Below are 16,071 nucleotides of genomic sequence, written 5' to 3'. Positions count from 1 at the left end.
CGATCCAAGAAGCCCATCATTCTCTCCCTCCCATCCGGGGGTTGAGCTTCATATAATTTTTTATAAAATGTCTTGAACACTCCATTCACTCTCTCCGCTCCCCGCTCCATCTCTCCTTCCTCATCCCTCACTCCCCCTATTTCCCTCGCTGCTCCCCTTTTCCTCAATTGGTGTGCCAGCAACCTGCTCGCCTTCTCCCCATATTCGTACTGTACACCCTGTGCCTTCCTCCATTGTGCCTCTGCAGTGCCTGTAGTCAGCAAGTCAAATTCTACATGTAGCCTTTGCCTTTCCCTGTACAGTCCCTCCTCCGGTGCTTCCGCATATTGTCTGTCCACCCTCAAAAGTTCTTGCAGCAACCGCTCCCGTTCCTTACTCTCCTGCTTCCCTTTATGTGCCCTTATTGATATCACCTCCCCTCTAACCACCGCCTTCAACGCCTCCCAGACCACTCCCACCTGGACCTCCCCATTATCATTGAGTTCCAAGTACTTTTCAATGCACCCCCTCACCCTTAGACACCCCCCCTCATCTGCCATTAGTCCCATGTCCATTCTCCAGGGTGGGCGCCCTCCTGTTTCCTCCCCTATCTCCAAGTCCACCCAGTGTGGAGCGTGATCCGAAATGGCTATAGCCGTATACTCCGTTCCCCTCACCTTCGGGATCAATGCCCTACCCAGCACAAAAAAGTCTATTCACGAGTAGACTTTATGGACATAGGAGAAAAACGAGAACTCCTTACTCCTAGGTCTGCTAAATCTCCACGGGTCTACACCTCCCATCTGCTCCATAAAATCTTTAAGTACCTTGGCTGCTGCCGGCCTCCTTCCAGTCCTGGACTTCGACCTATCCAGCCCTGGTTCCAACACCGTATTAAAATCTCCCCCCATTATCAGCTTTCCCATCTCTAGGTCCGGAATGCGTCCTAGCATCCGCCTCATAAAATTGGCATCATCCCAGTTCGGGGCATATACGTTTACCAAAACCACCGTCTCCCCCTGTAGTTTGCCACTCACCATCACGTATCTGCCCCCGTTATCCGCCACTATAGTCTTTGCCTCGAACATTACCCGCTTCCCCACTAATATAGCCACCCCCCTGTTTTTCGCATCTAGCCCCGAATGGAACACCTGCCCCACCCATCCTTTGCGTAGCCTAACCTGGTCTATCAATTTCAGGTGCGTTTCCTGTAACATAACCACATCTGCCTTAAGTTTCTTAAGGTGTGCGAGTATCCGTGCCCTCTTTATCGGCCCGTTCAGCCCTCTCACGTTCCACGTGATCAGCCAAGTTGGGGGGCTTCCTACCCCCCCTCCTTGTCGATTAGCCATCACCTTTTTCCAGCTCCTCACCCGGTTCCCACGCAGCTGTATCTCCCCCAGGCGGTGCCCCCCCGCCCATCCTCTCCCATACCAGCTCCCCCCTCTCCCCAGCAGCAGCAACCCAGTAATTCCCCCCTCCCACCCCCCCCGCTAGATCCCCCGCTAGCGTAATTACTCCCCCCATGTTGCTCCCAGAAGTCAGCAAACTCTGGCTGACCTCGGCTTCCCCCCGTGACCTCGGCTCGCACCGTGCGACGCCCCCTCCTTCCTGCTTCTCTATTCCCGCCATGATTATCATAGCGCGGGAACCAAGCCCGCGCTTCTCCCTTGGCCCCGCCCCCAATGGCCAACGCCCCACCTCCTCCACCTCCCCTCCTCCCCCCATCACCACCTGTGGGAGAGAGAAAAGTTACCGCATCGCAGGATTAGTACATAAAACCCCTCTTTGCCCCCCACATTCGCCCCACCACTTTGTTCGAACGTTCTTTTTAATAACCCGCTCATTCCAGTTTTTCTTCCACAATAAAAGTCCACGCTTCATCCGCCGTCTCAAAGTAGTGGTGCCTCTCTCGATATGTGACCCACAGTCTTGCCGGTTGCAGCATTCCAAATTTTATCTTCTTTTTATGAAGTACTGCCTTGGCCCGATTAAAGCTCGCCCTCCTTCTCGCCACCTCCGCACTCCAGTCTTGATAAACGCGGATCACCGCGTTCTCCCATTTACTACTCCGAGTTTTCTTCGCCCATCTAAGGACCATTTCTCTATCCTTAAAACGGAGGAATCTCACCACTATGGCTCTGGGAATTTCTCCTGCTCTCGGTCCTCGCGCCATCACTCGGTATGCTCCCTCCACCTCCAACGGACCTGCCGGGGCCTCCGCTCCCATTAACGAGTGCAGCATCGTGCTCACATATGCCCCGACGTCCGCTCCCTCCACACCTTCAGGAAGACCAAGAATCCTCAGGTTGTTCCTCCTTGCGTTGTTTTCCAGTGCCTCCAACCTTTCCACACATCGTTTCTGATGTGCCTCCTGCGTCTCCGTCTTCACCACCAGGCCCTGTATATCGTCCTCATTCTCGGCTGCCTTTGCCTTCACGACCCGAAGCTCCCGCTCCTGGGTCTTTTGTTCCTCCTTTAGCCCTTCGATCGCCTGTAGTATCGGGGCCAACAGCTCTTTCTTCATTTCCTTTTTGATCTCTTCCACACAGCATTTCAAGAACTCTTGTTGTTCAGGGCCCCATGTTAAACTGCCACCTTCCGACGCCATCTTGGTTTTTGCTTGCCTTCCTTGCCGCTGTTCTAAAGGATCCACTGCAATCTGGCCACTTCCCTCTCCTTTTTCCATCCGTATCCAGGGGGGATTCCCTTCTGGTTTACCGCACAGTGTTTTTAGCCGTCAAAATTGCCGTTGGGGCTCCTATCAAGAGCCCAAAAGTCCGTTTCACAGGGAGCTGCCGAAATGTGCGACTCAGCTGGTCATCGCCGCACCCGGAAGTCCGCTAAAACTATACTAAGCACTAGTTAGACCACACCAGGAATATCCAAACCAGTTTTGGCCCCCTTACCTAAGGAAAGATATGTTGGCATTGGAGGCAATCCAAAAAAGGTTCACTAGGTTGATCTTGAGTACGGAAAGATTTTATTAAGAGGAGAGGTTGAGTAGATTGGGCCTGTATTCATTGGAGTTTAGAAGAATGGAAGGTGACCTTATTCAAACATATAGGATTCTCACGGGGCTTGACCGAGTAGATGCTGAGAGGATGTTACCTCTTGTGGGAGAGTCTAGGACCAGAGGGCATAATCTCCGAGTAAGAGGTCGCCCATTTAAGACAGAGATGAGGGGGAATTTCTTCTCTCAGAGGGTTGTGAATCTGTGGAATTCTTTACCACAGAGGGCTATAGAGGCTGAGTCATTAAGTATGTTCACGGCTGACATAGACAGATTTTCAATCAGTAAGGGAATCAAGGGTTATGGAGATAGGGTGGGAAAGTGGAGTTGAGGATTATATTGGATCAGCCATGATCTTATTGAAAGGCGGAGCAGACTCGATGGGCCGAGTGGCCTACCTTTATAATAATAATCATAATCTTTATCTTTATTGTCACAAGTAGGTTTACATTAATACTGCAGTGAAGTTACTGTGAAAAGCCCCTGGTCGCCACATTGCGACGTCTGTTCAGGTACACAGAGGGAGAATTCAGAATGTCCAAATTACCTAACAGCATGTCTTTCGGGACTTATGGGAGGAAACCGGAGCACCCGGAGGAAAACCACGCAGACACAGGGAGACCGTGCGGACTTCACACAGACAGTGACCCAAGCCGGGAATCGAACCTGGGACCCTGGTGCTGTGAAGCAACAGTGCTAACCACTGTGCTACCGTGCCGCCCATAGGTCTTATGGTCTTATAACCTTTCATGCAATGCCAAATTTTGAGGTGTTTTTCTGTATATGTGAGAATTTCTCAAGAAAATTAATAAATATACAATATTGTTACAGGGGGAAAAAGAGGGGAAATGAATAGCGTGATAAAAAACAAATTCCATAATATTTGTGTTTTTTTTGTATTTTCCCCCCAAAATTCACAATTTTTAAAAAAGGGAGTTAGATTGAGAAAACGCTGTCTTCTTGTCTCAGGCAGTTGTAATTCAAATACATGTTTCAAGCAATAATTAACAATTTCTTTCTCTAGCTGTTAACAAGTACAATAAATATTTGCCTTCAAAATTTGTCTGACGTTTCAGTTGCTGGGAAATAAGTTGTTTTGCAAACATTTTAGATGAAGACTTTTCATAAAGCAACTTGAATGATTTGTGGAGAAGCGCAACCCAGTGGTCAATTCCTGCAACTGCATGCAGACTCAAAACAGTTTTTATTTAGTGTAGCATATCATCTCATTTTAAAATAGCAGTTATTATGGCATTGCATCTGGAAACAAATTATGTGATAGAGAAAATATAATTTCGCTAGAGGAAGTTAGTGCATGAACTAAAAGCACAAGGGAGCAAAGGTATTCATTGCAGGTCTTCAACCAAGGCTACAGGATTCTACAGAAAGCAATAGCAGAATCACTGGCCTCAAGGATCTATGCAAGAGAATGAGAGAGAGACTTACAATAATGACAGGAGCCACAAGAAGGATTTCAACTTAGAGGTTTATGAAGTGTGTGTAACGCAGTGAGGAGCATTGTAACGCTTCTGCACCGATTGTCTGGAAGGGTGCGATCTCCCCCGGTTAAACTGTCGTCCGAGACTATGGATCCTCCTGTCTCCATGTCTGACACTGCGTCCTGCATCTCTGCGTCCTGGCCCTTGGATAACAGGCAGAAGGGATGGAGCGTGGACTCATCTGGAGGTGATGGTCTTGGTACAGGCTCCTGCCTTTAAGGTGGTCCTCATACCTTTGCTCCCTGATTTTCACTGTCTTAGAGACCGGCCCAGTTTTCTCCATTCTGGTCGCTGGTACCACCTGACACTATTCCAGAAATTCTGGACATATACGCTGTCCCTTGGTCGGAACCCTCTATCCTGCTTTTGGTGACTATAGTATTGTGTCTGGAGATACTGGGCGGGATTCTACGCCTCGCCCCACCACATTTCTGCCCCGTCCCGCCGGCGGGATGCTCCGTTACACCGGCCGGTCAATGGGGTTTCCCATTGTGGGGCAGCCCCACGCCGTCGGGAAACCCCCGGGCGCCGGCACAACGGAGAATCTCGCTGGCGAAGAATCCCGCCCACTGTCTTTGCTCCAGTTTCCCGCCAATATTAGGGGAAGTCAGACTAAGGCGGGTCCACAGTCTTCGGCCCATTAGCAATTCCACCGGCGCTACCCCGATCGATAGATGTGGTGTTGCCCGATAGCTAAACAGGAACCGCAGCTTTGCCTCCATGGATCCTGTGGCCTGTTTTTTTCCAATTAAGGGGCAATTTAGCGTGGCCAATCCACCTACCCTGCACATCTTTGTTTTTTTGTGGGAGTGAAACCCATGCAGACACGGGGAGAATGTGCAAACTCAACACAGACAGTGGCCCGTGGCAGGGATCGAACCTGGGTTCTCAGCGCCCTCGGCAGCAGTGCTAACCACTGCGCCACCGTGCCACCCCCGTGGCCTGTTTCTTTATGCCTCTCTTAAAGGTCTGCAACCCCTGCTCAGCCTGGCATTTGAAGAGGGGTCTTACGGGGCGGCCTGGTTGTGTTTCACATCATTTGATTTCATGAAGTGCAAAGATTCTTCATGAGTAAAAAGAGCATTGTTATCAAGCACTTCTGGGATGCCACAGATACCAAATGAATGGCACAACTTCTCAATGGTAGTACTTGAAGTAGTGGATGGCATCTGGTAGACATCCAACCATTTTGAGAGAGTATCAACCAGTAGCAGGAACATTGACCCTTGAAAAGGTCTGGCTAAATCAGTGTGCAACCGTAGCCAGTGCTGGGCTGGCCACTCCCAGGTGAGAAGCGATGCTGTTCGTGGGAGCTTGTGATACTCCTGGCATGCAGTGCACTGCTGCACCAACTTCTCGATGTCGCCATCAAGTCCCAGCCATCACATGCAGCTTCTGGCGAGCATCTTCATCTGGACACACCCGGGCATCCTTCCTACAATATGGCTTTCCTGCCTTGGCTTGAGACCAGTACATGGGCTCCCCACAGGAGGATGCCACCCTCCACACTAAGCTCTTGTTGCTCAGCTGGACAAACAGGCAGCTCCTCAGGCAGTCTTCCCTGTTGTCATTCAGTGCCAATGTGACTTAGTCTGCCACTGGCGGGGTGGGGGGGGGGGGGGGATATCGGCAATGGGAGTCAGCCCAAGACATCCTCGGGTGCTATTTGCGATACCTGAACACGTGCTCATATGTCGCCCAACGCTGTGTCCAGACCGACACTACCGGTGGGAATGCCTTGTCCTTGATCAGGCCGAGCAATGGTTTGTTGTTTGTTATGATCATAAAGCACTGCCCTTAAATGTATTGGTGGAACTTCATGACCGCGAAGATTACGGCCACGCCTTCCTTTTCAATCGGAGCATATCTATGCTCTGCATCGGCCAAAGTCCTTGATGCATACACTATTGTCCTCTCTGTTCCATCATCCATCTAGTGGGACAACACCAGGACAACACCACCCAAAGCCATATGGGGAGGCAACACACATGATCAGAAGTGGTCTGGAAAGGTGGTAGTACATTAGCAATCCGGAGGACGACAGCTGTCGCTTTACACTAGCAAACACCTCTTCTGTGACGCCCTCCATGCCCAGTACTAATGTTTATTTAGGAGTGCATAAAGCAGTGTAAGTGTGGTGCCAAGTGGTTGAGGGCAGCACGTTGGCACAGGGGTTAGCACTGCTGCCTCACAGCGGCAGGGACCACGGGTTCAATTCCAACCCGTGTGGAGTGTAGTGATCTGTACATCTGTACATACATCTGCACATACACCAGGGACTGCAGACAGATGTAACAGCCACAGTATCACTAGAGGGCACATCAGAGACGGGTATAAAGAGTCCAGTCCAAGGTAGGATCCGCCTCTTTCAGAAGCACAGGGCTAGTGAGCAGCAGCAGACAGAGACAGCTCAGCATAGGCAGCTTACCTTAGCTTCACTGGTCATACCTCTTGACTGTATTACATCTAGTTAAGCTCTGGAAACAGAACAAACCTACTGAATAAAATATTTGTGTTAACTGGAAGTCTACAATCTTTATTCAGACTTAGAGAATAATATATGGAGTTTGTATGTTCTCCGCGTGTCTGCACGGGTTTCCTCTGGGTTCCTATGCGTTTCCTCCCACAGTTCAAAGATGTGCAGGTTAGGAGGATTGGCCATGCTAAATTTCCCCTAATGTCCAAAAGGTTAGGTGGGATGACTGGGTTAATGGGATAGGGTGGGGGCATGGGGGCTCTTTTAGAGGGTCAGTGCAGACTCGATGGGCCAAATGGCCTACTTCTGCACTGTAGTGATTCTATGATTCTAAGTTCGGGATGAATTTGCAATAATAATTTACGAGACCGAGGAACGACCGTAGTTCAGTTGTATTCTGAGGCGTGGGGCATGTTTGATGGCTTTTACCTTCTCCTCCGGGTGCAAGCCGTCCTTGTCGACCTGGCACCCTAGCTATGTGATCTCTTTAGTGTGTAATACATATTTGTCCCTTTTTAGGCAGATGCTTGCCTCAGAGAACAGACGGAGAACTTCCACTAAATTATCCAGCTGCCACTCTTGGAGGATGTTTTCTATAACCCTCTGAAAAATCGCACCGGTGGACAATACCCTGAATGAAAATCTGGTGTGTTTGTAAAGACCCCTGTGGGCATTGATGGTCACATACCTTTTGGATGCCATGTCCAGCTCCAACTGGAGATATGCATGGCTCATGTTTAATTTGGAGAACGAGTGTCTCCCAGTCACCTTCACATAGATATCCTCCATGCATGGAATCGGGTACCCATCTAATCGAGTGCCCTTAGAACCATGGAACTCCTACAGTGCAGAAGGAGGCCATTCAGCCCATCATCTCTGCACTGACCCTCTAAAAACGCACCCTACCTTAGTCCACCCACCCTGCCCTCTCCCCATAATCCCAGAACCCGACCAGACCTGCACACCCGTTGGACACTAAGGAACAATTCTAGCGTGGCCAATGCACCTAACCTGCACATCTTTGGTCCGGAGCACCCAGAGGAAACACATGCAGACACGGGGAGAAGGTGCAAACTCCACACACTCACCCAAGACCGGAAATGAACCCGGGTCCCTGGTGCTGTGAGGTAGCAGTGCTAACCACTGTTCCTCCATGCCACCTTGCTCACCATGAACTTGTAATTGCCACACAGGCGGACGGTTTTATCCGGCTTCAGCACTGGAACTACGGATGCTGCCCACTCCACGAAACTGCACAGGATGAATAATTCTGAGGTTTCCAGCTGGCTGAACTCGTCACACTTTCTGTTCAATCAGGGAGGCGGTGGTGTAGTGGCATTGTCTCTGGACTAGTAATCCAGAGACCTAGAATACTCTGGGGACCCAGGTTTGAAATCCATCACTGCAGATGGTGAAATTTGAATTCAATAAAAATCTGGAATTAAAAGTCTAATGATGACCATAAAACCGTTGTCGATTGTTGTAAAAACCCACCTGGTTCATTAATGTCCTTTCGGGAAGGAAATCTGGCGCCTTACCTGGTCTGGCCTATATGTGACTCCAGACCCACAGCAATGTGGTTGACTCTTAACTGCCCCCTCAAGGGCAATTAGGGATGGACAATAAATGCTGGCCCAGCCTGCGATGCCCGCATCCCATGGACGAATAAAAAAAACCTTTGACAACAGGTCAAACAATACTTTGGTTGGGCTTTTGGATCTATGTAGACTTTGGCCATGGCACTATATTTCCCCCCATCCCATCCTGGAAAACATCCAGGCATTTACCTCAGACCTAATACAACCCGCAGTGCCCATCTTGAAAATCTGCTGCCAGTCCAGTTGGAGCCACTGCAGCCAGTCGCGGCCCAACACACTGGGTCCGGGCCCTCGTACTGCTATCAGCAGTAAACAAAGAGATTGCTGCCCGTAGGCAACTGGAGTCGTTGTTATGCCCACCATGGCCAACGGTTACCCCGTGTATGTTGCCAAACGTGCCTTAGTGTCCCTTCGGTCCTGGATTTGGATCCCCGGATGGACCTTCCGGATTTACACTTAGAGGTTTATTAAGTAAATAAATACAAGGCTGCAAAGCAGCGGGCAATAGATCCAGTCCAGGGACCATCTGAAGATACTGGTGCCCATCCCTGCCGGCCTTTATCGGTCTGATCTAACAAGCCCCTCTGCCCCTCAACGAGGAAGCTCGTGTTCCTTGAGCCCCAAGTGGGAATCAAATCTCCCCGTGGAGGGTTATTACACTCAGCTAGAAAGGCAAATGGGGATTTCTTTCAAAAGCAAGGTAAGCTTTCCAGGAGGGATCCTCATCTTAATTTCTGGGTGCACAAATGTTGGCCAACAACTTTGGAATAGCCTTTGGGGAGACTTAAACTCGGTCAAAGAAGGAGTAGAATAGATAAATCAGTAAGTAGCATGAATAAACTACCCAGATGTTTCAAAGGTAATGCACAAAAAAATGAGTGGCATCCAGGGTCAGCTTTCTGGTTGACCATTGAAATATTTCTATGCAAGTACAAGAAGTCTAGAAATAAACTGCTGGAACGACAATCTCATGCAGTGTTAGACAATACCTATGTTATTGGTGCGACTGAGACAATGGTTAGATTTAAATGAAAGTTTATCCTACAAAATGGCATTTGGCACAATTTTAGGAATGGTCGAACAGATTGCAAGAGATGAGGTGCATTGAGCATTGACCCAAGGGTGTGTCAAACCATGTGTTGGGGAATACCTACCAGCTCAGATCATAATATTATTAAATTTAATCTTATTGACCAATCTAAGGCTGCAGCCTTAATCCTGAGCCAAGAAGAGCAATCTAATCTGATTAAGAAGGCTAAATTTATAAAGATGACAGGCACCTGGCAAAAGTTTACTGGGAAACCTTACTAGATTGGCTATCAATATCGATGATATTGATAAAATGAGTCAAGATCTCTGGAAAGGAATATAGGCCTGGATTTTCTGCACCACCGTGCCACATTTCTGCCTCGACCCGCCAGCAGGATTCGCCGCTACGCCAACCGGACAATGGGGTTTCCCATTGTGGGGCAGCCTCATGCCGTCGGGAAACCCCCGGGCGCCGGCAAAACGGAGAATCCCGCCGGCGGAGAACCGTCTGTAATTTTGGCAGTAATAGCAGAAGTTCTATTTTAAAGCAATGTCGGAAATCAGAAACTCACGGGGCAGATTCTGAGATTGTGACAGGGCTGGAAAATGACTACTTTCATCAGTCTACACTCCTGTGGATGATGCTGATGTTTCCACTGACAGTGGTCAGTATGGAACAGCATTATTCATATTGAAATAGATAGTGATGTCACCCTTAGATAGACTGGGAAAGCACAAAATTGAAAGGGCTGCTGACCCGGATAATATTCTTCCAAGGGTGATCAAAGAGTTGGGGCAGGTGCTCTGTAAGCCTCTTGCCCATATCCTCAATAGGGTCAAGGATAGTTCCATTACATTGGAAGCTAGCTCAAGTAGTTCCTATTTTCGGAAAAGAAAAGAAATCAGAGCCAGGCAACCACATGCCTGTCAGTCCATTGCTCCCGAGTTCAGAGCGCAGAGCCAGACCATTTCCCAGCTCTGTAAACCTGACCCAGGAGTAAATGCCTCAGAAGATAGGATTTTCATTCCAGGATGGACTGTTTCTCCGGGCTTTGGGCTGGGTGACACTGTATTGAACGTGGAGGCTGCTGAGGCGGGCCGAGCAGAAAGTCTGCCTCAATACATCAGCAGATTGTAAAAGAATATTAAAACAAAAAACAGTTGTCTAACCCTCACCCCTCACAGCCCCCCCCCCTCCATACACACCATCCATGACAACCCATGCCCTCTACCCACCCACCTCATACACTCTATTCCCCCATGGCCTTTAATATTCTCCACACCAACCTATGCATCCTACCCATTGACATGCCCCTCATACCACCATCCCAATCTAGGCCCCTCTACCCACCCCTTATGGCTCCTCGTTCCCTCTACCCACCCCCCATAACCCCTCATATCCATGCCCTCCAATCATGGTCCTTTATATCCCCAATGCCATCTTAGTACCAACCCCAGCCAACTTAATACCAATTCATGCCCTCACCACCAACCTTTCCCCTTACACCTACCATGCCAACTCAGCCAGAATCCACCATGAGCTGACTTCAGAAACCATGCTGAGATTAAATAACATAAAGTTCTCATTGTCTTTTGCAGACTTACATTTTTTAAAAACTCTTATTTAGAAAAGCATAATCACTACATTTACATTCCTTCAACTATATAATCTCCTTTCAGAAAAACATTTAATTTAAGAGCTCAATCTGGAATTCATTGTCCCTCTTCAAAGAATCTATGACCACTTGGAACTGTCAATCAAAACTGTGAAATGGAAGGCAGCCCACTGTGATAAGAGAAGTGTGAAATTATTTATGCAACACACATCCAGTAATAATAATCCTCAGTCTTCTATCAACAGACAGAGTGTTACAGCAAGCAATGGTTATTTTAACACTCCACACAGTTTTCAAAGATTTAAAGAGCAAGGGTTTAAAATCCTTGACAGCTTGACAGTTCCTCTTGACATTTGCTTTTGACAGTTCCTCTTGGCAGTTGTGTTTATGAAGTTGTTCTGCACACTCATGTGCATTTTAAATAATCTCAAAGGGCAGTCAAGCTCTCCCAAAGGGCACCTGGCCTCCTCCAACGTGCATTGGGATCATATCTAAAGAGGTGCTTTGCCTCACCAAAAGGGTACCTCACCTCTCCACATTACTTCCCAAAGTTTATACCTGCTCTACCAGGTCTAAACTGCGCATGTAGTGTTTTCCACTCCTGGCTAATGAAAATCAGGCATAACTGGAGGCAGCTGCTATTTTATATGGGTAGGTGCCTCCGCAAAACATACATGTGCAAATCCCAAATTGCCTTTATTCCCACCCCTGCAAAAATGGCAGGTGCCATGTTGAGTGGCTGGGCTTCCAGGCTTCACTCTCATCTGCCATTTTCACAATGATGGAGAGGTTCTTTGGCATTGTGAAAATCCAGGGCAAAGTTTTCAGCCATGATGAGACCACAGGTACATGGACCAGCAGTTAACTTCTTACCTATCAATTTCCACATTGATATTATACATGTGTAACATAAATATATCTAACATGAAATAATACCTGTTTGGTAGGCAATTTATGAATACTTCCGGTAAGCAGAATTCATTTAACTTACATTCATGCACCAAATATTCTTTTGATATTAAGTGAAATGTATCCAATTGCATTTTCTTCACCCGACTATATAACTCTTTGGCACTGTACATTTAATGCTCAAGGTGTCCATTTCTTGCCTTGGGATTTCTTCCTCTTCCGCTCAAGTGATGCGTTTCCTTTCAAAGTTAAGGTAACCACAGAAACGTAGTTGAGTCATGTGCGTAGATATAAAGTACCTATCCTTGTCGTACCCTACTGCACCCACCAAAAAAGCAATTTACATTTACTATAGTGCTTATCATGTGAATAAAATAACAAAGTATTGACTTCAACGGAAATAAAATTTGGACAACGTCTATTGCAGATGGGTATTCCACAATGCTAGTTTTAACCCTGGACAGAATGGAAAATGTCCCCTCACGTGGTTTAATGGCCTCAACAAATCTCCTACCCAACACTTTGTTCAATGCCGACTAAAAAATCATAGATACAATACCAAAGGCATTTTCTTTTTAGAAATGTTCAATTATTTCTTCAAAAGACCCAATTATATTTATCAGACATGATTGGCCTTTTCCAAATTCCTGTTGCTATCCTTAATTAGCCCACAACTTACTAGGTAAAATTAATTTCATCTTGTTATATGGACATTTATCCATGTCACTCTGACTGATCTGTAGTTACTTGATTTTTCCTTTCCTTTCTGAGCGGATATGTTACATTCACAATTGTCTGGCACAACCTCCATTTTCAAGGTTTGTGATCAGAGCCTTTGCTATTTCTTTTCTGACTCTTCAAGATTCTAGGATTCATGCTGTCAGGGCCTGTGTATTGATGGACTTCCACGAATTTCATTCAAAACACAAAAGTATTTATTAATAAGAAGAATTGTACAGCAGCCAGAGAACTGCTGCTCGCTCTCTACATGCCTCCTCCTGAGCGAGGACTCCACCCCTGGAGTGATTACTCACTCTCTGCCCCAAATGGTTCCCCAAGCTAGTTTACCCTTTTCTGCTGTGTTGCTCTTAAAGGGACAATCATCACAGCCTTTTTCCCTTTCGACTTTTATCTTTAACATACCACGGCCACCCTGCATAAAACTCAGCCCAATGTCGCTATTTCCAAAGTCCAGGATCCTATAAACTTGCTTTTGTACTGAATAGGCTGGATTTTAAGCTCTCACATTGGGTTTCAAGTTATGAGGGCTTTTAAAATCCAGCAAATGGCCTGCCCGCAGCCAATCAGCCTGCCTTCAACCTGTCTGAAACTTTACAGGGGAGGGGGAGGTGCTGGCAGCACCCCCCCCCCCCCCCCCAACCCCCCCCCCACCCTTGGGCTCATTGAGGCCATTAATTAATAGTCGTTGGATAAATACAACATTCGTTAAGGGATCGGAAACAGGCTGAAGAAATGTATACAATCGTGTTTCCCATACGACATAGCTGCAAGCTGAAGGGTGCAGGGACCACGGCCACCCTGCATAAAACTCAGCCCAATGTCGCTATTTCCAAAGTCCAGGATCCTATAAACTTTATTGATTGCTTTGTTAACCTGACCTGTCGCCCTTGAATATTTATGCACAAACACCCCCAGGTCTCCCTGTTCTTGCACCCCCTTAAAGTTGTGCCATTTAGCTTATATTGACTCTCCTTCCTGCCAAATGGTAGCACCTCACAATATTCTGTTTTAAATTTGCCCTCCCATTCCAGCAGCCTGTCTATGACCCCCCTGAAGTCTATTGCTGTTTCTCTCTGTGCTCACTACACTTTTAAATTTCATATCACCTGAAAGTTTTGAAAAGGTGTCCTGTATCCAAAGCGTGTTATTGTCGTATATGAAAAACAGCAGTGGTCCTGGAACTGAATCCTGGGGGATACCATTGCATGTCACCCTACACCCTGAAAAACATTCATTCGCCACAACTCTGTTTTCTGCCCCTTAATCAATTTTGTATTCAAATTACACATTTGGATCCATGGTCTTCTATTTTGCTAATAAGATTTGATACTTTATCAAAAGCCTTTTGAAAGTCCAGACATTCACCAACTTCAATGTCTTCATCCACCTTCTCTGTTACCTGATCAAGAAACACAATCAACCTAGTTGTGGTAATACCAGGTATTGCAGTACCTGAGAGGTGAATGACCATTGGCTAGACCTCGGAGTCTACCATTGGCTAACGTACATAGCTCCGCCCTGAGAGGCGGGGTATAAGAATCAATGCTGTCCCAGCAGCCTTCACTTTCTGTATCGAAGCTGCTGGGTACAGTTCTAGCTGATTAAAGCCTATTAGTTATGACTCACCTTGTCTCGAGAGTAACTGATTGTGCATCACTAGTCAAACACAATTCTCCCGTAACAAGTCCATCCTTTATTATCCGGGATTATTGTTTCTAATAGCTTCCCACCAGCAGCATCAAACTGACTGTCCAGGGTTATTCTTCTTTCCCTTTTTTTTCAATGAGGGTAAACATTCGTGACACCCCAGTCGTCTTACACTACCACTGTACCAAAGGAGAATTGGAAGGTAGTGCCGACCACTTCTGCAGCTTTCACCCTTACTTAGTTACTGAGCACAGTAAGAAGTCTTACAACACCACGTTAAAGTCCAACAGGTTTGTTTCGATGTCACTAGCTTTCGGACCGCTGCTCCTTCCCCAGGTGAATGAAGAGGTATGTTCCAGAAACATATATATAGACAGATTCAAAGATGCCAGACGATGCTTGGAATGTGAGCATTAGCAGGTGATTAAATCTTTACAGATCCAGAGATGGGGTAACCCCAGGTTAAAGAGGTGTGAATTGTATCAAGCCAGGACAGTTGGTAGGATTTCGCAGGCCAGATGGTGGGGGATGAATGTAATGCGACATGAATCCCAGGTCCCGGTTGAGGCCGCACTCATGTGTGCGGAACTTGGCTAGAAGCTTCTGCTCGGCGATTCTGCGTTGTTGCGTATCCTGGAGAACGCTTACCCGGAGATCAGAGGCTGAATGCCCTTGAATGCTGAAGTGTTCCCGACTGGAAGGGAACATTCCTGCCTGGTGATTGTCGCGCGATGTCCGTTCATGACACCACATCCAGATCAGGTCACTTCCCTGCTTTCAGTACGAGCTTCCTAGCATCTCCTCTGTATTTACTTCTTTCTCATCTAGTATCCAGAAAAGCTCCTTGCTTAGCATAGCCTTAGCAAAGTCCTCTTCCTTGGTAAACATCAATGCTAAGTACTAACTTGATACATCAGCCATGTCTTCTGCCTCGACCAACAGATTTCCATCGTGATTGTTTTGTTATCTGTGTGGTCGGTAACATGTGCTACTCAATCCTTGGTTAGTGATGAGGTCTTCTGAATCTCGATGAAGAAGACACAAACTCGTCCAGTAGTAACAAAAGGTTTATTGAGTAACTATAACAATAATTGCATGAGTTCTTTACTTTAACTTTGATACTAGTGATAAGGTTAACAAGGTCTAACTACAGTAACTGTACATAACTCCACTAGCCATCTGAACTAGTCTGATACTGCCCTGGTCACAGTGCACCCAAGAGCGAGGGAGAGACACAATGTGGTTGCTTTTTATACCCCAGTTGGTCCAGCCGTCTGGTGATCATGTGGTGTGAGGTACCCTCAATAATGATGCTTAGAGATTAAACTGTAAAGAAGGCTTTATTAGGCTAATAACTATGCTACAGATTTGGACGAGAGCTGACTGCTATACAGACCATGAGGCAGGCCTTTATGTATGGCTCCCAGATGGGCGGAGCCAGAGGCGGAGTACCCAGGGTTCCAAGCCTGGTCTTAAAGGGGACATCACCTTACATGATGATAAGGCAGTAACCGTTCATCACATTCACCCCCTGTTTAAAAAGGAGTCCGGCGGGGGTGAAGTG

General features: G+C 47.2%; 1 protein-coding gene across 2 annotated transcripts in view; it reads right to left on the bottom strand.

Annotated features, from left to right (window-relative positions):
- accs (1-aminocyclopropane-1-carboxylate synthase homolog (Arabidopsis)(non-functional)) overlaps positions 1-16,071 on the bottom strand; it is a 126,509-nt gene that overhangs the window by 103,522 nt on the left and 6,916 nt on the right. For both annotated transcript variants that reach the window (XM_072466570.1, XM_072466572.1), the window contains exon 2: positions 12,202-12,358. The gene's annotated coding sequence lies outside the window, so the exon portion shown is untranslated. The remainder of the gene's footprint in view (positions 1-12,201; positions 12,359-16,071) is intronic.

The sequence above is a fragment of the Scyliorhinus torazame genome, chromosome 10 (genome assembly GCF_047496885.1).
Source record: "Scyliorhinus torazame isolate Kashiwa2021f chromosome 10, sScyTor2.1, whole genome shotgun sequence".
Taxonomy (NCBI): domain Eukaryota; kingdom Metazoa; phylum Chordata; class Chondrichthyes; order Carcharhiniformes; family Scyliorhinidae; genus Scyliorhinus; species Scyliorhinus torazame.
This window is presented reverse-complemented; position numbering and strand designations above follow the sequence as displayed.